Source organism: Bubalus kerabau, chromosome X (assembly GCF_029407905.1).
Source record: "Bubalus kerabau isolate K-KA32 ecotype Philippines breed swamp buffalo chromosome X, PCC_UOA_SB_1v2, whole genome shotgun sequence".
NCBI lineage: Eukaryota > Metazoa > Chordata > Mammalia > Artiodactyla > Bovidae > Bubalus > Bubalus kerabau.
Genome location: NC_073647.1, coordinates 15,519,388 through 15,544,881, shown reverse-complemented (window position 1 = coordinate 15,544,881; position 25,494 = coordinate 15,519,388). Strand labels below are relative to the sequence as shown.

At 35.8% G+C, this 25,494-nt stretch overlaps 1 long non-coding RNA gene across 1 annotated transcript; it reads left to right on the top strand.

The window, feature by feature from the left end:
* The first annotated feature begins 1,816 nt into the window (after positions 1–1,816).
* Positions 1,817–24,731, top strand: LOC129639520 (uncharacterized). The gene is made up of 3 exons (XR_008708449.1): positions 1,817–1,915; positions 15,599–15,670; positions 24,360–24,731. It is a non-coding gene; the product is annotated as an uncharacterized LOC129639520 (long non-coding RNA).
* Positions 24,732–25,494: the final 763 nt, after the last annotated feature.

Genomic DNA, 25,494 nt, shown 5'->3' with positions numbered 1-25,494 from the left:
CCTGAGAGAAAACCAACTTCATGTGGAGGAGTCTTCAGTATGTTCAGTAGTCTTCAGTATGATCCTTTCACAAAGGATCCATAAATGCTTACTCTATTCCAGAAAGTAGCATTATAGTAGAGCATTTATGGGGTGAGCTTTCTGGCTTCTCTGACTCTGAAAAAATGGACAATGTAAACATTAGGAGAAAACTGGAGGATGAATGCCTTTCCTGACCTCTTATGTTCTTCTGTACTTTGTCTACTGCTGCTGCTAAGTCACGTCAGTCGTGTCCGACTCTGTGCGACCCCATAGATGGCAGCCCACAGGCTCCCCTGTCCATGGGATTCTCCAGGCAAGAACACTGGAGTGGGTTGCCATTTCCTTCTCCAATGCATGAAAGTGAAAAGTGAAAGTGAAGTCGCTCAGTCGTGTCTGACCTCTAGCGACCCCATGGACTGCAGCCCACCAGGCTCCTCCGTCCATGGGATTTTCCAGGCAAGAGTACTGGAGTGGGGTGACATTGTCTTCTCCCGTACTTTGTCTACAGTAAACCTCAAAAATCTTTTAACTGAACTTTTGGAAAAGATAGGTATGTGTTACTTCTTCCACATCACTAGGTCTTAACTAAGAGTAAAATATCAAAACCATGTGTTAAGATTTTTCAAAATAGGCATTATTTGGGCCCCAACCCAAACATACTGAATCATAATCTCCAGAGGTTAGTTCTTAATATGTGTATTTTTAGCAAAGCACTCTAAGTGATACAGTCAGTAGATTTCTACCTAAGAAATAGCTACTATGCTAGATAACTCATTAAAAGAGATATCACACCTGTTTTCTTTAGAAGCTGGGTAACAGTTTTTCTGAGATAGAAACACAAGAATAAGACTTTAGGCACTGAGATATATACATTTTAAGTTAAGTACTGTTAAGTATAGGCTTCTCTGGTGACTCAGTGGTAAAGAACCCATCTGCCAATGCAGGAGATGTGGGTTCAATCCCTGGGTTGGGAAGAGCCTCTGGAGAAGAAAATGGCAACCTACTCCAGTATTCTTGCTTGGGAAAATCCCATGGACAGAGGAGCTTGGTGGGCTACAGTCTATGGGGTCACAAAGAATCAGACACAACTGAGTGACTAAACAACTGTTAAGTATGCTTTCAAGAATGAACATCAGTTTGCATTCTCAGTAGTGGTGCATGATGTTTCCTATTGCCCCCAAATCATTGCCAACAGTTAATAATATGCCAACTATACCTCAATAAAGCTGTCAAAATATTTTGGGACAATTTTCATCATTTTAATTTATTTTTCTATTTTCAGGAGAAAAATACAAGGTATGAATAGATATTATTAACACATGTTTATTGAATGTTTGCTAGAATTCAACTGTTAAACTTATCTAATTCTGGGGCCACTGGCAGTGGCAGGCAATTTTTATTATCAACATCTGTCTCCTTCAGGTTTTGGGATTGGGAAAGGGAGTCCAAATTCCAACTAGTGTCTTATGTTATTCAAAAGTAGAATTATCTAATATACTTTATATCCTTCAAGTAACTGTTATGTAATAGATGTAGTAGAAGTTCAATAAATTTTAATAGGTAAGTAAATGAATGAATTAATAAAGTTTAAATATAGAAAATGTGTGATGCTTGATGGAGCAACTGATATTTTTCCAGGGAAACATAAAATCAATCCAGATGCTTAGAAGAGATGATTACACAGTCTCTGGGTCCATATCAAGTAATTTCTAGCACATTAAGATAATGTTCCCAAAGCATGGAGAATATTCCCCATGTTGCCAAGCTATGTGATTATGCATAGACTCACAGAAATATTGCTTTTCAGGCTATAGAAGATGGGAAGAGTATACAGGAATCATCTAATCAAATTATAACAATTGAAGCTGACAAATGGCTACACCATGCTAAACAGGTGATTGTCTCTCCTTTTCCACAAGCATCTTAAGGTGATGGAACAGCTTGGTTGACTGTTTTCCAGTTTTACTTTAATTTTTATGTTGTTTATTTTAATCATACCGATGGTTGACAAGATCTTAAAATATACACATTTTGTGAATTCCCCTAGTCTTCCCCTTTAAAGAATTGTACATAGTTCAGATGTATGCCCCACAATATTATTGAACAGATAAAATGTCTGTTGCCAGGGTTCCTTTTCTTTCTGATTATACTTTTTTTTTCAGCTTATTGAGGTATTATTGACAAATAGAAACTGTATATATTTAGGTTGTACTACGTGATATTTTGATATATTATACATTGTGAAGTGATTACCGTAGTGAAGATAATTAACATGTCTATCTCGTCACTTATGATTTGTGTGTATGTGGTGAGAATATTTAAAACCTACTCTCTTAGGAAATTCAGAGTATATAATACAGCATTATTAACTATATTCACCATGCTATAGATTAATCTCCAGAAATTCTTCATGTTGCATAACTAAAATTTTATTCCCTTTGACCAACATCTTCCCATTTCCCATATGCTCTAGCTCCTGCCATTCAACTCCCTGCTTTTATGAGTTTAACTTTTTAAAAAGTCTACATAAGTCAGGTCATGCAGTATTTGTTACTCTGTGTCTGGTTTATTTCACATAGCATAATATCCTTCAGGCTTATCCATCATGATTCACGGCAGGAGTTCCTTCTTTGTAAGGATGAATAATATTCTATTGTGTATTATATATATATACATATATACACCACATTCTAATCATTCATCTGTCAAAGAACACCTAGATTTTTTCCATAGCTCCATTATTATGAATAATATTTCAGTGTACATGGAAGTGTAGACATCTCTTTGAGATAGTGATTTCATTTCCTTTTGGTATATACCTAGAAGTGAGACTCCTAGATCATGTGGTAGTTTTATTTTTAATTTGTTGAAGAAACTCCATATTGTTTTCTGTCTGTCTGTCTGTCTCCGTACTTTCTGTACTGGTTTACATCCCCACCAATAGTTTACATTCCCCCACATTCTTGCCAATACTTGTTATCTTTTGTCTTTTTGATAATTAAGCATTCCAACAGGTATGAGGCAATATCTAATCATTTTGTTTTTCCTTTCAGATTTATCAAGATAAGGTTGACATATAACCTTGTCTAATATTAAGGTGTACAACCTTGTGATTACGTATATATATACATAGGCTTCCCAGGGGGCTCAGAGGTAAAGAATCTGCCTGCCAATGCAGGAGACACAGGTTCAATCCCTGGCCTGGGCAAATCCCTGGGAGGAGGAAATGGCAACCCATTCCAGTATTTTTGCTTGGAAAATCCCTGTGGACAGAGGAGCTTGGCAGGCTAGAGTTCATGGGGTCACAAAGAGTTGGACATGACTGAAGTGACTTAGCATACACATATATATAAATATATAAATATAAATATATATATTGCAAAATGATTAATGAGAAAAGGTTAAAACATCCATCACTTCACAAAGTTACAGTTTTTTAAATTGTAGTTTCTAACTTGCATTCCTTTGATCATTAGTAATGTTGAGCACCTTTTCCTATAAACATTAGCCATTTATATGGCTTCTTCAGAGAAATGTCTATTTAGGTCATTTGCCCATTTTAAAAATCATGTTATTTGGATTTTTTGGTTTATTTTTGCTGTTTTGGTTTGGTTTCTCTTGTTGTTGTGGGGTTGTTTCTTTTTGTTTTCATTTGAGTTGTTTGAATTCCTTATATATTTTGGGTTTAACTCCTTATCAGATGTATGATTTGAAAATATTTTCTCCCATTCAGTAGACTGTCTTCTCTCTCTATTTATTGATTCCTTTGCTGTATAGAAGCTTTTTAGTTTGATGCAATCCCATTTATCTATTTTTGCTTTTATTTTCAGTGAATTTGAGATCATTGTCCAGGCCAAAGTCAAGAAGCATTTTTCCTAAGTTTTCTTCTAGAAATTTTACAATTTCAGGTCTTATGTTTAATTCTATAGTGCATATTGGGTCTACTTTTAGTTCAATTTAATTATTCTATGCATTAATATCCAGTCTTCCCAACACTATTGAGACCATTCTTTATCCATTATGTGATCTTGACACCCTTGATGAAGACTGTAAATGTGTGGATTTATTTCTGGGATCTTAATACTGTTCCAGTGGTCTATTTGTCTGTTTTTATGTCAGTAACATACTGTTTTGATTACTTTAATTTGAACATATTTTGAAATTTGGAAGTGTGATGCCTCCAGCTTTGTTTTTCTTATTCAAGATGCTTTGGCTATTCAGTCTTTGGTGGTTCCATATACACTTTAGTGTTGTTGTTTTTTTATTTCTGTGAAAAATGTCATTGGAATTTTGATGGGAATTATATTGAATCTCTAGATTGCTTTGGGTAGTATGTATATTTCAACAATATAAATTTTATCAATCCATGAACATAGGATATCTTTCCAATCACTAATGTCTTTTTCATGTCTTTCATCAACATTTTATAGTTTTCAGTATACAGATCTTTCACCACATTGGTTACACGTATTCCAAACTATTTTGCCAACTTTTATGCTATTGTAAATAGGATTGATTAATTTCTTTTTTGGATAGTTCATTGTTAATGTACATAAGCACAACTTATTTTTTCAAACATGTATTTCTTTCTTTATTTAACTGCATCAGCCTTAGTTGTGACCCCTGGGCTCAGTAGTTGTGGCACAGAGGCTTAGTTGCCCCAAGGCATGTGGGATCTTAGCTCCCTGACCAGGGATGAAACTCATGTCCTCTGCATTGCAAGGCAGATTCTTAGCCACTGGACTGCTAGGGAAATCCCATTTTGTATATTGATTTTATATTATGCAACTTTACTGAATTTATTAGATCCAACAGGTTTTTTGGTGGAATCCTTAGGGTTTTCTATATGTAAGATCATATCATCTGCCAGTAGAGACAGTTTTACTTCTTTCTTCCTAATTTCAATGTCTTTTCTTTTTCTTGTCTAACTACTCTAAGATTCCCAGCACTATGTTGAATAGAAGTGATGACAGTGGGCATCCTGTCTTGTTCATAAGTGTAAGTGTTAGACGCTCAGTCATGCCCGACTCTTTGTGACCCCATGGACTGCAGCCTACCAGGCTCCTCTGTCCATGAGATTTTACAGGCAAGGATACTGGAGTGGGTTGCCATTTCCTTCCCAAGGGGATCTTCCCAATCCAGGGATCGAACCTGGGTCTCCTGCACTGCAGGCAGATTCTTTACCAACTGAACTACAAGGAAAGCCCATCTTACAAGAAAAGCTTTTAGCTTTTCACTGTTGAGTATGATGGTCACTGTGGGCTTGTCATACATGGCCTTTATGGCATTGATGTACATATTTTCATACCTAACTTTTTGAGAGTTTTTATTAAGAAAGGACATTGAATTTTCTCATTTTTTTCTATATCTATTGATATGACTATATGATTTTATTCTTTCATTCTGTTAGCCTGGAATATCATACTTACTGATTTGCGTATGATGAATCATCCTTGCATCTCAGGATTACATCCTAATTCATCATGGTGTAAAGATCAATGAACTCTCTCTATACTTGATTTTCATGTGATGCTTTTGTTATTGAAGGATGAGAAAGAAAGAGAGACAGATGGAGAAAGAGACAATCTTTATCTCTGTTACTTCACATTATAATCTCTTCTCATATTTAAGAAGGTATGAAGTGACTTTTCTACCTCACTATGTGGAGCCAAGTTTTTAAATACAATAAATACCAAGTCTTTGAATGCCAAGTTTGGTTAAGTGGATTTCTATATGTTTTATTTTTAAACCTTTGAAAAGGAGCTTTAAATTGTTAGCCAATTCCAAACTGCACCACTTCAAACTAAAGTAGAAACAATTAAGATAGAATGGAAAGTTAATCCAAAAATACAATTAGCATTGCATCCAGGAAGAGATTATGCTATAAGCAAGAAGTGTTAACAAATGACACACTAAAATTTTATAAGAAGAGAGATAGACTGGCCATGAGGTAAACATAGTAACATTACAAAGTTGCAATATAAGTATAGGGCACCAAGGTTGATGTTTTATAATGATATATTAACTTAAAAACATTATTTTAGAATTACTATGCTATAGAACAGTTGTACATCCATGTAGATTTAGAGCTTTGGAAATATATTTTGAAATATGTATGCAACAGTTCAAAGACTTCAAGGGAAATCTTTTATTTTTATTATTATTTTTTAACAAGTGTTTTATTTATTTATTTACTGTACAATATTGTATTGGTTTTGCCATACATCAACATGAATCCACCACAGGTGTACACGTGTTCCCAAGAGAAATCTTTTAGAAATCAAATTATTACAAGTAGTAGGATAGTAATTAAAATAAAAAGAAGGAAGAAAAAGAAAAGGTGAGGCGATGGAGGGGAATGAGGAAAAAGAGGAACAGGAGGACAAGGAGGAGGAGGAGCAGAAAGCTATACTGTATTTAAGTCAGGATGTATAAAGAAGTAATATGAATAAGAAGAAAACTATTAAGATATCTGAACTGGTGTTTCATAAAAGAAGACAACTACATGGTCCCCAATAATAAATAAAAATTAATTATATAAATTTTAAATTATACTCAAGCATTATAACTCAGCTGTCAAACTGAAAGAAATTAAAGAGATTTGACAATATTAAATATTAAATGTTGGCAAGAATAAACAGCAAAAGGAATTATTGTATAGTTCTGGTGAAAGTATAGTTTGGTACAAATACTTTGGGAAACTGACATTATCTAGTAAGTTTTAAGATACACATATGCATGATTTAGCAAGTCCATTCTTAATTATATTATACCCAGAGAAAGTCACATATTTAAGTGCATCTGGACATATGTACAATAATATTGATAATAGCCTTTTTGTAATAACCTAAAAATGGGAATAATCCTATGTCTATCAATAAGAAAATAGATAATGTTGATATATTCATACAGTAGAATACTATACAAAAATGAGAATGAACAAATACAATGCTGTCATGGATGAATCTCATAAAAACAATATCAAACAAAAGAAGAAAAAAGAATACAGCAAATTTCCAATTATATTTATATTTCAAAAACAGGCAAAAACAAACCATATTATGTAGGGATGCATACATATCTGGGAAGGTTATAATTTACAGTAAAGAAATTAGGGACAGTGTTATACCTTTAGGGAGGAGTGATGCTTTGATAAGGAAGGATCAGATATTGGGAGCAGGGAAGTAGCTCTGGGGTATTTTAAAACTCTACTTTTTTACCTGTGCTGTGATTAGTTATTGCTTTGTAAATATTTGTTAAATTGTATCTTTATGTTTTATTAACTATTCTGTGTGTTGTAAGAGTGAGAACGGGGAGATGAAAAAGTAAGAGTACATATGTAGACAATTTGTTCAAAGATATTTTCTTTAAAGAAGAGCAGACATACACAGTGATAGCTGAAGTCATGTACAAGATCAAGGAAAGAATTTATTAAGATAGGAGGGATTGTGACATGTCTATAGGCTATTGGCAATGTAGCAGGAGAGGTGAAGCAATTTATCATGGAGTAGGAAAATAAAACTGAGAGAAAAATTTCACATTGATGAGACAGGTAAGACCTAGTACATAATGTAATAATTGTCTTTATCAAAATGCAAGGATAGTTCATCCACAGTAATATGATAAAATTGTAAAGGGGCACAGAAGAAAGCAGTTTAGTAGATTTAAATTTGGGATTGTTGGATGCTTCTTCTTCTCACTGCCTCAATTTCCCTGTAAAATCACAAATAATTTCATCATCTGAGATGGAAGAGGGTTGGAGGAAGTGATAGACATTTCAAGTGAGATAAGTCATCCACACACATGAACAGAAACAATTGACTAGGAAAACACAGTAGGATTGTCAGGTTCATTTGAAATTAATACTTACAATTTTCAAGTAATAAAAGCAGTCACATTCCTGGATGTTTTCTAGTCATGACATTGTCTTCCTACAGTTTATGATTAAATAGAAAAGACAAGACATTAAACCAGCACTTATCTAAGTCATCTAACCAAAAAATTCATGTGTTAAAGAGTCTATATCTCATAAGAATACCCAATGGTGGAAATTTCTAGCATTGTTTTTGCTTCTTAAATGTTACCACTTAAGTTAGAAAAATATATTACTGAAAATAGCACTACTTCCCAAGCTTTGGTTTTTCTTCCACTTTTTAAAAATTACACTCTCAAGGTGATCTCATCCAACCTTATGTCTTCAATCACCACCAACACACAGAATAAATTTGAAGTTTCAAAACTCATCCTATTCCTGTGTCTCTATCTCAATGATTAGAAACATCACTTGCCCAGTAATCCACTGGGATGACCCAGAGGGATGGTATGGGGAGGGAGGTGGAAGGGGGGTTCAGGATGGGGAACACGTGTACACCCATGGAGGATTCATGTTGATGTATGGCAAAACCAATACAATATTGTAAAGTAATTAGCCTCCAATTAAAATAAATATATTTATATTAAAAAAAACTTGGACAACATCTAGGACTCCAGTTTCCTCCATCTCTGCCTCCAATCAGTAAATCAGGATGTTTCTAACTCCATAACATTTCCAGAATTAGGACAAAGTATAATCAAGTTGATCAATTAAGAAGCTATGTAAATAACATAGGAAAGAGAGAATGGTAGTTTGAACTAAGATGAAAAATTAAAGAGACCCAGAGGAGGTAAATTCTTCAATTCTTTTTGAGCAGATTCAAGAGGTGTAGAACAATTCCCAAGACTTGATAACTGATGTGATACTGAGGCTAAAGGAGAAGAAAAGGTCTAGAAATACTAAGTTTTCTGGCTTGATGTTACTACATGGGTGGACATGCCATTCACAGGTAGGGACTATTGGGAAGGGTCCTGGATATCTTCAGATGGTGGACATCATTAATTTGGTTTTGTATTATGTTGAATTTGAAATGACAAGAAGACATACTAAGGAGGCAGTTGGATATACTATTTGGCACTCAAAGAAGTCTGAGATGAAGATATTAATTTTTAACCATTTAAGTCTTAGAATAGGTGAGATTATTTTGGAAGGGAGTAAAGTATGAGAAAAGAAGAGGGCAAAAAATCAAGGGTTGAAGAACACCACTTATTAAGACCCAGGTAGCCAGGAACGAGTCTGTGAAACTGAGATGGAAGAGCCATATAAGAAGAAAACCAACAGAACACTGTGTTTTTTAGCCAAAGAAGATAATGTTTCAAGAAATAATGAATATGCAACAGTGTCAAATGTTACAGAGAGGTCAAATAAATTGAGGACCAAAAAATGTCTATTTACTTCATGATCTAGAAGTCACTGGTGATATTAAGCAAAACATGTTGGGTAGAATCCATATTGGACAAGTCAAAAATGAGCGGGAGTTGAGGAAATTAAGGCACTTTCCCCTTTGGGAAGTTTGGTTGTAAAAAGAAGGGTGGTGATCATAAACTTACAGATACCTCTCCTCTCTTTGGTAGATTTCTCAAGTAGTGATACTGAGATGAAGGTATATAAAATATAAGTATCAGGGTTCATCCAGTTTAGTACTCTGTCAAAAGGTATCAATGAAAGACAGAAGGCAAGTGAGTTTGGAGTTTTCGTGAGTGATATTAAAATTATGAACCATGGAATCAAAGCTGGATGTGGAGGAGAGTAAATAAAAAAGAGGTCTGATGGAATGGGATGAAGTGGAAAGATTACTGAATTGTGGGCCATGGAAGTGAAGTTTTGTTTAGATAGCAGTGATGGTGGGGGTGGCAGTTAGAGGGAATGATAAGATCTAAGGTATGACTGTGAGAATGGGTGGCTGAAAGAAAATTGAGAACTCAATGAATATAAGGTCAAGGAACTGAGGCACATGGTAGTCATCAAGAGTAATGTCTGAAATAGAGATGGAAGAAAAACTGTAAGCCATATCACAGACTCTTTAATAAGTACAATGCAGAGTAAGTAGATGGGAACTGGGTAGCCTGTGTCTCAGAGGAGCAGAAATTTTTGTTGTTGTTCAATTTTTCTATTTTCAAGATGTTTGGAGCCTTTAGGTCTCAAAATATCAAAGGGACCCAGGGGAAACACCCAACCTCCAGAGGCATATGGAGAATGAGAGGGAAACATAGAACATCTTTCAGAAGGATTGTAGAGTCAGGCAGCCTAGCTGTTAGGGGTGAGCCTGATTTTATTCATGGAGGGGACTCTTGGAGAAGTAGTGGAAAATAAATAAAAAGTTGTTTTGGCAAAACTGCCCTTCTGCACCCTGGACAAAATACATGTAATGCTGGATCCATAAATTTTTGGAAGTAATCTAATTCAATCCAAGCATCAGTTCTCTGAATCCCCTCCAACAACACACACCCTTTCTTCCAAAACAGTGGTCAGGAGCTTTCTCCTCTCTTCTCCCTCAGCATCTCATACAATTTTTATTATAGCACTTATCACATTACTGTAATTATCTGTTTCCCCCACTAGACTTTAAGTCTCTCTAGGGCAGTCAGATTTAGACTCTATTTTACTTTGTGTCTCAGGGGCCCAACAACTAACACTGCAAATTGATGAATGAATAAGACATCCATTAGTAGGAATTAGTTTATCTAATTAATCCATCACTACTCATTCCCACTGAGATTAGAAAGTGGTCAAGGGATGAAATTGCACCACTAACAAGCTTGTGGTGGGTGGAGAGGTGGAAGTGGGGGGATAATGGAAAGGCCTTTTAAGCCTGGAAGATGAGAGACCTGGTTTCTTATCTCTTTTCTGCCACTTACCAGCTACAAGATTTTGAATGTCTTAGGGATCATATGGTAGCTCTAATTTCTTCATCTATAAAATGTGCAGGAATAGACTAAATGCTGTCAAAGTCGAGCCTTCATGCAACATCTAGAACTATCATTTTGGTAAAAGCTGGCTTACACTGAAAAGTTAGAAGGATTAAGCAGTTAGCTTAGTGTTTGAATACAAGATATTTACAGGTTTTTTTTTTTTTTAATACGATTAACTTAAAGGCTACATAACTCACTTTAGTCTAAAGTATCTTAAGTAAATGTTATATTGAATAATGAACAAGTTTTGCTGTGAATAAAAGGGTTTTGTTATGTATTGTATACACATTTTTTTTTTTTTTTACTCAATTTAAAGTTGATCATTGCTGCTGCTAAGTCACTTCAGTCGTGTCCAACTCTGTGTGACCCCATAGACATCAGCCCATGAGGCTCCCCCATGCCTGGGATTCTCCAGGCAAGAACACTGGAGTGGGTTGCCATTTCCTTCCCCAATGCAGGAAAGTGAAAAGTGAGAGTGAAGTCGCTCAGTCGTGTCTGACTCTTAGCGACCCCATGGACTGCAGCCCACCAGGCTCCTTCGTCCATGGGATTTTCCAGGCAAGAGTACTGGAGTGGGTTGCCATTGCCTTCTCTACAGTTGTCTAATTCAAGAGGGCATGTAACAGAAAATCAATGCCTGGGATATTTGGACAACTGGATTATTTGATAAGTTCTCTGCTCTACCATGGCTTCAGAGGTTCTGTCCTAGAGACTATAAGAAATGAAGTCATACCAGATATAGTTCACAGAACTAGCCATCACTGCTGCTGCTGCTTCTAAGTCACTTCAGTCGTGTCTGACCTTGTGCGACCCCATAGACGGCAGCCCACCAGGCTCTCCCGTCCCTAGGATTCTCCAGGCAAGAATACTGGAGTGGGTTGACATTTCCTTCTCCAATGTATGAAAGTGAAAAGTGAAAGTGAAGTTGCTCAGTCATGCCCATCTCTTAGTGATCCCATGGACTGTAGCCTACCAGGCTCTTCCGTCCATGGGATTTTCCAGGCAAGACTACTTGAGTGGGTCGCCATTGCCTTCTCCAGCCATCACTAGAAGTCTGGCATAATCTGTATAATCATAAGGGATTTGATTTAGGTCATACCTGACTGGTCTAGTGGTTTTCCCTACTTTCTTCAATTTAAATCTGAATTTGGCAATAAGGAGCTCATGATCTGAGACACAGTCAGCTCCTGGTCTAGTTTTTGCTTGACAGCATAGAGCTTCTCCATCTCTGGCTGCAAAGAATATAATCAATCTGATTTCAGTATTGACCATATAGTGATATCCATGTGTAGTCTTCTCTTGTGTTGTTGGAAGAGGGTGTTTGCTATGACCAGTGTGTTCTCTTGGCAAAACTCTGTTAGCCTTTGCCCTGCTTCATTCTGTACTCCAAGGCCAAATTTGCCTGTTACTCCAGGTGTTTCTTGACTTCCTACTTTTGCATTCCGGTCCCCTATAATGAAAAGGACATTTTTTTTGTGGGGGGGGGGTGTTAGTTCTACAAGGTCTTGTAGGTCTTCATAGAACCGTTCAACTTCAGCTTCTTCAGCATTACTGGTGGGGGCATAGACTTGGGCGTACTGTGATATTGACTGGTTTGCCTTGGAAACGAACAGAGATCATTCTGTCATTTTTGAGATTGCTTCCAAGTACTGCATTTTGGCCTCTTTTGTTGACTATGATGGCTACTCCATTTCTTCTAAGGGATTCTTGCCCACAGTAGTAGGTATAATGGTCATTTGAGTTAAATTCACCCATTCCAGTCCATCTTAGGTTGCTGATTCCTAAAATGTCAATGTTCACTCTTGCCATCTCCTGTTTGACCACTTCCAATTTACCTTGATTCATGGACCTAACATTCCAGGCTCCTATGCAGTATTGCTCTTTATAGCATCAGACTTTACTTCCATCACCAGTCACATCCACAACTGGGTATTGTTTTTGCTTTGGCTCTGTTTATTCATTCTTTCTGGAGTTATTTCTCCACTGATCTCCAGTAGCATATTGGGCACCTACCGACCTGGGGTGTTCATCTTTCAGTGTCATACCTTTTTGCCTTTTCAAACTATTCATGGGTTTCTCAAGACAAGAATACTGAAGTGGTTTGCCATTCCCTTCTCCAGTGGACCACATTTTGTCAGAACTCTCCTCCATGACCTGTCCATCTTGGGTAGCCCTACATGGCATGGCTCATAGTTTCATTGAGGTAGACAAGGTCGTGGACAGTATATTAAAAAGCAGAGACATTATTTTACCAACAAAGGTCCATCTAGTCAAAGCTATGGTTTTTCCAGTAGTCATGTATGGATGTAAGAGTTGGACTATAAAGAAAGCTGAGAGCTGAAGAATTGATGCTTTTGAACTGTGGTGTTGGAGAAGACTCTTGAGAGTCCCTTGGACTACAAGGAGATCCAACCAGTCCATCCTAAAGGAAATCAGTCCTGAATATTCATTGGAAGGACTGATGCTGAAGCTGAAATTGCATTATTTTGGCCACCTGATGCGAAGAACTGACTCATTTGAAAAGACCCTGTTGCTGGGAAAGATTAAAGGCAGGAGGAGAAGGGGACGACAGAGGCTGAGGTGGTTGGATGGACATGAGTTTGAGTAGGCTCCAGGAGTTGGTGATGAACAGGGAAGTCTGGCGTGCTGCAGTCCCTGGGGTCGCAAAGAGTCGGACACTACTGAGTGATTGAACTGAACTGAGAAGTCTAGTAACATCTAGATTATCATTTGAAGAAGTTCCAGCAGGCTTTAAAGTGGAAAGCTTTATTACTACAACAATACCACTTTGTTTCTCTTTTTATTTAAATTTCATCATAACAAATATTCCTACGCTACATGTGTTTATTGTTTAGCAAATACAGGCTCAATTCCAATGAGTACATTCTCTTCCTCAGGGTCGATGGGCTTAAAAAGTAAAACATTACTGTTTTGTACTACATAACACATCCCTATATAATAGTAGTGGGGCTTCCCAGGTGGCTCAGTGGTAAAAAAAAATCTGCCTGTCAATGTAGGAGACACAGACGATGTGGGTTTGATCCCTGGCTTGGGAAGATCCTCTGAAGTAGGAAACGGCAACCTGCTTCAGTATTCTTGCCTGGGAAATCCCGTGGACAGAAGGAGCCTGGCTGGCTACAGTCTGTGGGGTCACAAAAGAGTTAGCCTCGACTTAGCGAGTAAACAACAACAATATAATACTAGTAGAAAATGTATCTCAAGCAAAAGAAAGAAGAAATAAAGGAAGGGATGGAGACAACCTATCACTACCACCAAAATTCCTCTTTACCATTCAAGTACTGAGGAGTTGGGGAGAAAGTTTATGGAAGGACATATGGTGTTGAAATAGGTTATTGGGTTTCATTATGCAAGCACAGGATTGTGGATAACAAATAGTGACCTCAGGAATTGAAAGCCTTAGTATTCTTGAAATATCTAAAGTCTTCTTTCCCATTTATTGGTGTGTCCATAAAATTAGCCAATTTGTATAGGGCTACTGTCAAGAAATATTGCTTCTGAACTTTTGGGAATCAAAGTTTTAGTATTTATCAATAGCCATGGAAATGTTCAAGTCCTGTCCTCCAGAAATTCTAATTGTGCTAACCTAATCAAAGAAGATCATGCAGCATAATGAAAATATAATTTGCAGCAAAATATTTTTGAAATTATATAAGTGAAAAAGAGACCAAAATTTCTCAATTACTAATAAGTGATTAAGTTAACAGCACTACATTCATGATGGAATATGATACAGCTCTTAAATGATGCATTTGCTCATTTATTTATTCATTTATATTCCACATCTTTCAAAAATGAACTTGAATGTGTTCATATAAATATAGGCAGTATAATAGTAAAAAAAAAAAAAGCCCTCTTCAGTAAAATTAACTATCAAGACTATGTTGCAATGGTATAATTTTTAATGGAAAATTATATAAAGTTACATATGCAACTGGATTATACGCATAACTAGAAAAATACTGAAAAGAAAATATTAATAATGATTTTGGTATAACAGATTATTAATGAATTTCCCCTCTTTTTCCTTTTCCCCAAATATTTTTACAGCTTATATTGGAATATATATATGTTCCAATATATCTATCCACATATAAACAAAGTTGTTTTCAACTGAAGGATGACATCTTAAAAGTACAAATTGAGACTATAGTAAATGAAAGAAGTTTTAAATGTCTTGTTTCTTATGCTCTTATCAGGTCAAAGTCAGTTCTTATTAATCTATGAACTTTTAAAGATTATATCTAGCCCATACTTAGTTGCGGTGATCCCCCCACATTAAAAGCAGTTACTGATAGGGTAAGACTTACTATTGTCAGTTTATTGTTTTCTGTCTTGTAACTTTTTTGCTCCTTTTTCCCCTCTCTTGATGTCTTTCTATTTCATTTACTTTTCTGAAGTGACATGCTTTGATATCTTTCTCATTTTCTTTATGTACCTTCTATTCGTACACCTTTGGGGTTACCATAGAGCTTACATAAAATATCTTATAGTTACAATAATCTTTTTGAAGTTGACAGCAGCAACTTCAATCACATAAAAAACTCTACTCTTGTACTTTTCCCTGTCCACACATATTTTATGTTATTGGTGTCAAAAATAACATCATTTATTTAGTGCATAGGTGTGTGTATGTATATATATATATATGTGTGCGTGTGTGTATAATGCTAATGGTATACTATATATACTATTTACATACTCTGTATTGTACATACATTATTTTAACTATTGTGGTTATATTTATACATTTGTCATTTTGCTTATTCATCAGAAGGACTACAAGGGAAGTGAGGAATGTCCTTTCAATTATAACATACTGTGCTGAAGAAAAGGAATATGGCAAGTGAGTACCATGAATTTTCTTACAGGTTTTAATAGAGCATGGGGTAAAGAAATCATTTGTTTCTGCATTTGTCACAGAGGAAATTTTTTAGTGTATTCTTGAGTGTGTTATTGAGTTGAGGTCCCTGTGGAAAGAAGAGAAGTATGGGGCTTCCTCTTCTGCCATTTTGCCCTGTAATTATTTAAAACTTCTTAGAGTGTAAAGACATTTTCTTTCTTGAAAATGGGAAAAAATACACCTCTAAATTGACACCTAAGAAATTAGATTGCTGTATATTTATAATGAGCAAAATATTTTTATCTGTAATGAGAAAGAAAGGAACTATAAATATATGCCAGGCTGACATTCTCATGTAATTAAAAAGGGCAGAACTGTTGCTTTTCTTCACCTTGACATTTTCGAAACAAAATCAAGTTTTGTTTTGAAAAGTCATCCCCTGAATTGTTTCTATCTAATCATTGGAATATCTGTTTCCTGAGTGCCACTGCCCTCCACACTTCCTCCCCACTCATTTAATTATTTAACAGAAATATAACACCTCAGTATTTTAACAACAAAATATTAAATATTTGACTTCCACGTGTTGTAATGACCAGTTCCATTTTAGGCCAGGCATATTGATTTTCAGGAAAAACTGTTTTCTTCACAAAAAGCTTATTTAAAAGTTATCTGTCTTGTGAATCAACACTACCATTTTGTAATCATATAGCATTCTGGAAAACACTAAAGGCATGTGGCTTAATTTTATGAGAAACAGCCATGGCTTCCTTTATACTAAAATTTAAAGTTGAGTAGAAATTTGCAGGGTATTACTAGTTAATATATATTCAATACATATGAATACTATCATATATATTTAGATTTTATTTTTTAAATAATAAAATCCTAAGGGGAAATACACTACTGTCTCTAGATATAGATGATTGTGACTTCAGATTATGGTCCAGAGCATAAGTCATGCTACTTATGAATTTAGTATTGTTCTCAGGCTGCCATGTTCAATATTAACTAAAATACATACTAAAACAACTTTTGCCTTAACTTTGTAATAATACTTTATAGGTAAACAATAGAAGAGACTCTTAATACTTTAGATTCAGATTCAATATTTTAGAGTGTCTATTATGTACCTGATCCTGATTATAGTAGTCAAAAAATGTTTGTATGAGAAAATGAAAAGCATAGTGTAAAAATAGGTAAACTTATTTATGAATATATTGTTGTTGTTGCTTTAATCACTAAGTTGTGTCTGACTCTTTAAGACTCCATGGACTGTAACCCACCAGGCTCCACTGTCCATGGGATTTCCCAGGCAAGAATACTGGAGTGGGTTGCTATTTCTTTCTCCAGGGAATCTTCCCAACCCAGGGATCCTACCCACATCTCCTGCATTGCAGGGGGACTCTTTACCACTGAGCCACCTGGGAGGACTTTGAATGTATGTACCTTAAATTATTTAATATTACCCAAATAATTAATTGAAGAATAATTGTTAGAAAAAAAGACACTATGAGATTTAAAACACTTTAAGACAATAAACAAATTACTAATTTAAGCATTTTATAATGTGCAAAGTTAAATATAAGCAAGATGATTTTAGGTAAACTGACAAATTAAAATGTTCCAGGTCGTTCTTAATTACTTACAAACAAAAATATATTATTTATCTTTTTACTTAGAAAATTAGAGTCATCCAACTAAAATTTCATTACTACCTGCCAGCCTCTGGCAGCTAACATTCTTTCTGTCTCTTCAATTTGACTTTTCTGGTTACTTCATGTAACTGGAATCATGTAATGTTGTAATTTTATGACTGGCTTTTTTCACATTAGGATAACGTCTTCACTGTTTCTCTATGTTGCAACACGTGACAGAATTCCCTTTCCTTTTAGGGCTGAATAATATTCCATTTTATATATATATATATATACACCTCATTTTCTTTTTACATTCATCCATCAATAGATACTTGGCTTTTTCTACCTTTTAGCTACTGTAAATAATGCTGCTGTGACCACAGATGAACAACATTATCTTCAAGGATATGCTTTTAATTATTTGGGGGCACATACCCAGAAATGGAATTGCTAGATCATATACTAATTATATTTTTAATTTTTTGAGGAACCACCATACTATTTTCCAGAGCCAGCTACACCATTTTATATTCCCACCAGCAATGCACAAAGGGTTCTAGTTTCTACACATCTTTGCAAACACTTTTTATTTACTATTTTTTACAATAAACACCCTAATGGATGTGAAGCAACATCACATTGTGGTTTTGATTTGCATTTCCTCAGGGGTTAGTGATACTGAGCATCTTTTTATGTGCTTATTGGTCATTTATAAATGTTTTCTTCAGGAAACCATCTATTTAAATCTTTGGCCTATTTTTTACTTGGATTGTTTGTTTTCTCTGTTGACTTGTAGAAATTCTTTACCCCGTGTATTAATTCTTGATCTGATATATGATATTTTTCCCATTCCATGGGCTGCTTTTCATTCTGTTCCTAGTGACCTTCAATGTACAAAAGTTTTGATTTTGATAAATTCCACTGTATCTACTTTTTTCTTCTGCTGCCTGTGCTTTGGTTTCATATCCAAGAAATCACTGCAAAATCCAATGTCATGTAGCTCTTTCTTATGTTAACTTTCAAAGCTCTTACATATAAGTCTTTGACCTATTTCAAGTTAGTTTTTATATATGGTATAAGGTCAGGGTTCTACTTCATTGTTTAGCATGTGGATATCCAGTTTTCCCAATGCCATTTGTTGAATTCTTCCTTAAGTTTCTTGAATGTACAAAGTTAACTCCTTCTTCTGGGCCTGTGTATTTATAGCCTCTTCCACTCGAAAAGCTCTGATTCTACATATTCATGAGGTTGGTTCCATCTTATCATAAAGGTTCAATTCAAATATTTCATAAGCCTCCTGTTCTCAAAAAATCCCTTGATCACCACCCAAGGATATCTGTATTAAATTACCTTATTTCATTTTGTTCATCAAATTTTTCACTGTCAAATTTTTTATTTATTCAGATTTGTATAGTTTCCTCTATCCTCCCTCTCTCTGTCTTTATAGAAGGTAAGCTCCATGAGATCAGGGACTCTGCCTATCTCCTTCTTCCCAATATAACTAGTGACAACAAGAGGCTGGAAACCATAGGAGAGCAATAAATGTTTGTTGAATTATAATTGTCAATAATAAGCTATAAACTGTTTTGCTGCTTCAGCATTTGTCCTAGGCTGTTTAAATCAAATGAATCAACATTGCATGGAGAGTCACGATATTATTCAAAATGTGCATTCACACTTATCTTTCATAGAGTAAAAAAAAAGTCTGTTTTATCATCAAAGCAAAATTCAAGTAACAAAATATATAATACAAAGGAAGGTAGTTACTATTTCCTTTCCACTGTGTCTCTTTTCTTTTGTCCCATTACTTTTGAAGAAAATGCCATATGCTGTAAAGTTTAATGGGATGGCAAAATGACTTGAATACAAATTGGTCTGCCTGACTTGGAAAATACATCATTTGGTGATGCAGCTTTCTGAAAGATGTTTTGGAAAGTGTTTTTGTATATTTACTAGAAATACTAATTTAAATTGGGCTATATTTCTCAACAGGGTGCAGATATGATTTTCAGCCAGAACAGTTATCAGAGTATATTGTTTCAGGCTATTTATTCAAGAAGAGAGAATAGAGGACAATTCTCCAATGGGAGTGAAAAAGTTGCATAATGATGTCATAAAACATTAACTTAACAGTAGGAAATAGCACTTATGATCCACTGTAAGTTCTGTTCTCTTGGGTTTAATTTTTTTTTACAACCATAGTAAATCCAATAGACACATAATTTCTTTATTGAGTCAGAAATTGTATTTGTTTTCAAAAACTAGCAATCTTCTACTAACACAAAGCAAACACAGACCCACAGACCACACATACACAAATACATGAAATTTCGAGCATATTTTTAAAATATTCTGAGCATTTTTCCCTTTGGTAATTATTTAGACATTATGAACTGAATATATGCTCCTGTTGACTCTCAGAATACCATGATGTGTGTAAAATTTGAAAAAATACTAGATGTAGAAACATTATGTTACTCTCTTACCAAATGGGTATATAAGAAATGGTGAAGAAGTTTTCAGTCTCAATGAGAAAATGGCCTGATCATCTGAGTCCCTTCAAAGTGGAATGATGCACAAATGCGTTGTCTCTATTTGCCTTACAAGTTTTTCCAAGTGATAGCACAGACTCTCTTGTTCTCAGAAATACAAGGATCCCTTATATTTTCAAGGTAAGTTTCTCTGCAAGTCTGAGTATCACAAATATTAAATTTCATGTTATCACTAGAAGATATCCTCGGATTCTTAAATGTTTCAGTACTTTAGTAAAGCCCCCATTTATACAATAGCTAAAAATAATATTTTACCTTTCAATATTTAAAATTTATTTTACTTTATTATTCACAATGCTTAATTTCTCCTTAAAGGAATTGACTTCACATCACCAACACTTCCAGTGCCTCAATTGATTGCTAACTTATGTAATCCATAACCCTACTGTTTTGGGCTTCCCTGGTAGCTCAGCTGGTAAGGAATCTGTCTGCAATGCAAGAGACCTGGGTTTGATCCATGGGTTGGGAAGATCCCTTGGAGAAGGGCATGGTAACCCACTCCAGAATTCTTACCTGGAGAATCCCCAAGGACAGAAGAGCCTGGCAGGCTACAGTCCATGGGGTCACAAAGAGTCAGACACAACTGAGCACAGCACAGCACAACCTTACTGTTTTAGCTCTTTTATTTTTGTTTTGCTGTCAGTGGAGATGGAAGACAGATATATAGTGTTCTCTATATAACAGAATTTCATATACTTGAAACCCATTATTAAGTTTCTCCTCAGTCTTCTCTGCCTCAGCCCAAATAAGCTTAGTTCTTTCCACTTATTCTCATGAGTCTTAATTTCTCAAATTTGAAATACTTTCAGAATCCTTTTAATTATATCTTTGAGTTTTCTAAACCTATATCATCTTTAAAAAATGTTAAATGATATATTTTGCCAAAGCATATTTTTAGTACTATAACTACAGAGCTTTGCCAAGTGGTTACAAATCTACAGGTTGTTAACAATATGTGTATATTCAGTCACTGAAAAGGAGTTTTATCGTCCTTTCCATCCTTTTAGTGCTTCCCAGGTGGCACTAGTGGTAAAAAACCTGCCTGCCAATGCAGGTGACATAAGAGCAGTGGGTTTGATCCCTGGGTCAGGAAGATTCCCTGGAGGAGGGCATGGCAACCCACTCCAGTAATCTTGTCTGGAGAATCGCATGGAAAGAGGAGCCTGGCAGGCTACAGTCCGTAGGGTCGTAGAGAGTTGGGACACAACTGAAGCAACTTAGCATGACTTAGCACACACGCATCTTTTAAATGAACTCAATTATGTCAATTATTCATCTTGAAAATTACTTAGCTAGCTCTAGTGATATAAATAGACATTCACTTGGTTCTATGCATTATTTCTGAATCAGAAGAGATTTAAATCTGCCTTACATACATGCTCCATTTCACACAACTTATCAGTACTAAAGACATTATTAAAGAATACTGTAAATAATCATATTCTAGATAATATTTGACTATAGTAAAATAATTTTCTTTATTATGAACATAAACACATGATCATAAACTTTACAAATAAGTATACTTATTTGTAGGTTTTGGAGAATGGATAAATACATCCCCTGAAGAGTTGTTTAAACAGACAATGGTGAAATTATATTCTTGAGAATAATTCTCAGTAAAATGTGTTCATCAATAAATACATTGTCTTAGTCCTGGGAATGCTACCATTATGTGTTTCTAGGGTTAAATGTAAAGTGAAAAAAGTGAAAGTGAGGTCACATAGTCATGTCCGACTCTTTGTGACCCCATGGACTGTAGCCTACCAGGCTCCTCTGTCCATGGGAATTTCCAGGCAAGAGTACTGGAGTGGATTGCCATTTCCTCCTCCAGGGGATCTTCCCAACCCAGGGATTGAACCCAGGTCTCCTGCACTGCAGGCAGATGCTTTACCATCTGAGCCACCATGTGCTATAAACGTTAGGGTTAAATGTAAAGATTTATTAAAACAGAATTGATAACACCACAGTTCTTGGTCTGTCACCTAGTCAGCCAATTGATTTTGTAAGTGGTATTCACTAGTTTGCCTGCAGGTATGGTTGCCTTCACTAGAAAAGAAAACAAAAGCACAGAAAGAGTAACTCCCAGGAAACATGTGACCCCTATAGACTGACCAGTCATCTCATAATGCCTCCCTGAAGTCACAAGAGTAAGTCAGTAAGAAAGTGCCGATGAGTCCACTCATCCAGTAGTTCGAAGGCCAACAAAAAATTAAGCTGCACTATAAGACGCTTACTCCTTGGAAGGAAAGTTATGACCAAACTAGATAGCATATTCAAAAGCAGAGACATTACTTTGCCAACAAAGGTCTGTCTAGTCAAGGCTATGGTTTTTCCTGTGGTCATGTATGGATGTGAGAGTTGGACTGTGAAGAAGGCTGAGTGCCGAAGAATTGATGCTTTTGAACTGTGGTGTTGGAGAAGACTCTTGAGAGTCCCTTGGACTGCAAAGAGATCCAACCACTCCATCTGAAGGAGATCAGCTCTGGGATTTCTTTGGAAGGAATGATGCTAAAGCTGAAACTCCAGTACTTTGGCCACCTCATGCGAAGAGTTGACTCATTGGAAAAGACTCTGATGCTGGGAGGGATTGGGGGCAGGAGGAGAAGGAGACGACAGAGGATGAGATGGCTGGATGGCATCACTGACTCGATGGGCGTGAGTCTGAGTGAACTCCGGGAGTTGGTGATGGACAGGGAGGCCTGGCGTGCTGTGATTCATGGGGTCGCAAAGAGTTGGACACGACTGAGCGACTGATCTGATCTGATCTGATTGGAGATTCACTGACATGGAAAGGTAGCTTTTTTAGTATGGAAAAATGGCATGGAGCTGTGAAGCCATCTAAATGGAATACAAATCCCAATCCTGTCATTCACTTATGCTTTGGGAAAATTTCTTAATTCTCTTTGCTCACTTTTATCTTCTGTAAAATTGGGATGAAATAGTTTCTTATTACATAGTGCTGCTATGATGATTCAAGTTAATAATTACTGCAAAGCTTTGGGAGTAGCATGTGATCCATAATACAAACTATATGGAATTGTTAAATAAAAATTCTTGCAAGCCGTGCAGTTATGCTTCTGAGCAGGAATATTTCATAGATGTCAGAAGCTCCATAGTTAAAGGTCACAATGGTCACATAGAACATCAAAAATGAAGGGAATTTTAGAACTCTTTAGTTGAATACTTTGCAAAATACTTTTTAGCACCTAGATCCTGTTTTTAAATGAAACTTTTTCAGATACCCAATTTATGAAATAGATAAAAGCAGAGTTGCTTTAAGAATGGTCCTCTCTTTCAGTCTTGGCAGGTGTAAAGGTCGGATTCCACTTAAAAACAAGAGGCCCATAAAATGTAGAACACTGGGACCAAAATGCACTTGGTAAACTTTCAGTAATTATGATCTGTCAATGTAAATTCATCACCTGTACCACTCTGGTGGAAGATGTTGATGATAGGGGAGCTATGGATGTATTGGAACAGGAAGTATACACAAAATCTCTACCTTTCTCTCAATTTTACTGTGAACATTAAACTGTTCTTAAAAATCTGAATAAAAATATATAAAGGTTCACTTAAAAAAAAACAAAAGAAACATTCTATATTAATAGATTACACTCTAGGTGCTATCATTCAAATAAGTAGCTCCCAAGAAATGCAAACAGTCAGATTTGATGATGTATTCTCTCCAGTTTGCAGTAGAGCATTCTACAATTAGTTTAAGTGTCTGTCTCCCACAAATCTGGAGCCCACAATGAGTTTTTCAGTCATCTGATCAGAGATCAAGCCTCCCCAAAGGAAATATTTTCCATTTCCTGGCTTAATTCAGTGGCTTTTGGTATTAATTCATTCACAATGCTGTACAGCCACCACCACTATCCAATTTCATTAACCCGAAAGAAAACTCTGCACTCATTAGTCACTCCCCTCCCTCCACTCTCTCCCTCCAGTTCCTGGCAACCACTCATCTGCTTTATTCCCTTATGGATTTGCCTGTTCTGGACACTTCAAATAAATGGAATCATACAATACGTGGGTTTGCTCTCTGGCTTCTTTGAATTAACATAATATGTTTTGGAGTTCATCCATGTTTCAACATTTTCATTCCTTCTAAGGGATACATAATATTCCATTGTATAGCTATACTACATTTTGTTTAGCAGCTGATGGACATTTTTCTTTCCCTCACTTCTGGGATATAATGAAAAATGGTGCTATGAACATTTAAATACAGGTTATTTTAGGAATATATGTTTTCAGTTATCGCAGGTATTTACCTAAGAGCACAGCACAGACTCATATGGAAATTGTATGTTTAAATTTTAATGAACAGCCAAAGTCGTGTTTTCTACAGCAGTTCTATCATTTTATATTCCTACCAGCAAGTGTTCTAATCTCTCCACATCCTCATCAACTCTTGTTATTTTTTAATGACTAATCTAATAAATTTGAAATAATATCTCACAGTGGTTTTAATTTGTATTTCCCTGATGACTAAAGATACAATGCTTCCGAATTGTGGTGCTGAAGACTCTTGAGAGTCCCTTGGACAGCAAGGAGATCAAACCCATCAATCCTAAAGGAAATCAACCCTGAATATTCATTGAAAGGACTGATGCTGAAGCTCAAATACTTTGGCCACCTGATGCAAAGAGCTGACTCATTGGAAAATACCCTGATGGTGGGAAAGATTGAGGGTAGGAGGTTCAGAAGAGGGTGACAGAAGATGAGATGGCTGGATGGCATCACTAACTCAATGGACATGAGTCTGAGCAAACTCCAGGAGACAGTGAAGGACAGGGAAGCCTGGTGTGCTGCAGGCCATGGGGTCACAAAGAGTCGGACATCACTTAGTGACTGAACAACAAAGACTAAGGATGCTGAGCATTTTCAATGTGATTATTGGTCATATATTTTTCTTTTTTGGAGAAATTTATTTTCAGCTATTTTGCCAATATTGCCCATGTTTTAGTTGGATAGTTTTTTCTTGTTCCTGAGTTGTAAGTAGTTATTATATTTTCTAGACACAGATCATGACTATATATATGGTTTTGAAATATTTTCTCACATTCTGTGGATTATCTTTTCACTTTTTAAATAACCTTGTATGCACAAAAGTTTTCAATTTTGATGAAGCCCAATTTACATGTTTTCTTTTTTGTTGCTTGTGATTTGGGCGTCATAGCTATGTGCACATTGCCAAATTCAAGAATATTAAAATTTACTCCTGTTTTCTTCTATGTGTTGTATACTTTTAGCTCTTATATGTAGTTCTTTGACCCACTTTGCATTATTTTTTAAAAATGGCATGAGGTACAGGTCATGCTTTTGCAAGTGAATATCTAGTTGTTGCAGGACCATTCCTTGAAAAGACTATTCTTTCACCATTAAACTGTCTTGGCAACCTTGTTAAAATCAACTCGAGAAGGATATATGGATTTTTGGACAATTCCATTCCACTGATCTGTATGGATATCCCTATGGCAGAAATACACTCCTTTGATTACTGTAGCTTTGTTCCAAGATTTAAAATTAGGATAGGCGAGATCATCAACTTTTTTTCTCTTTTCCAAGATTGCTTAGGTAACTCAGATTCCCTTGCATCTCCATATATATTTCAGTATCAATTTGTCCA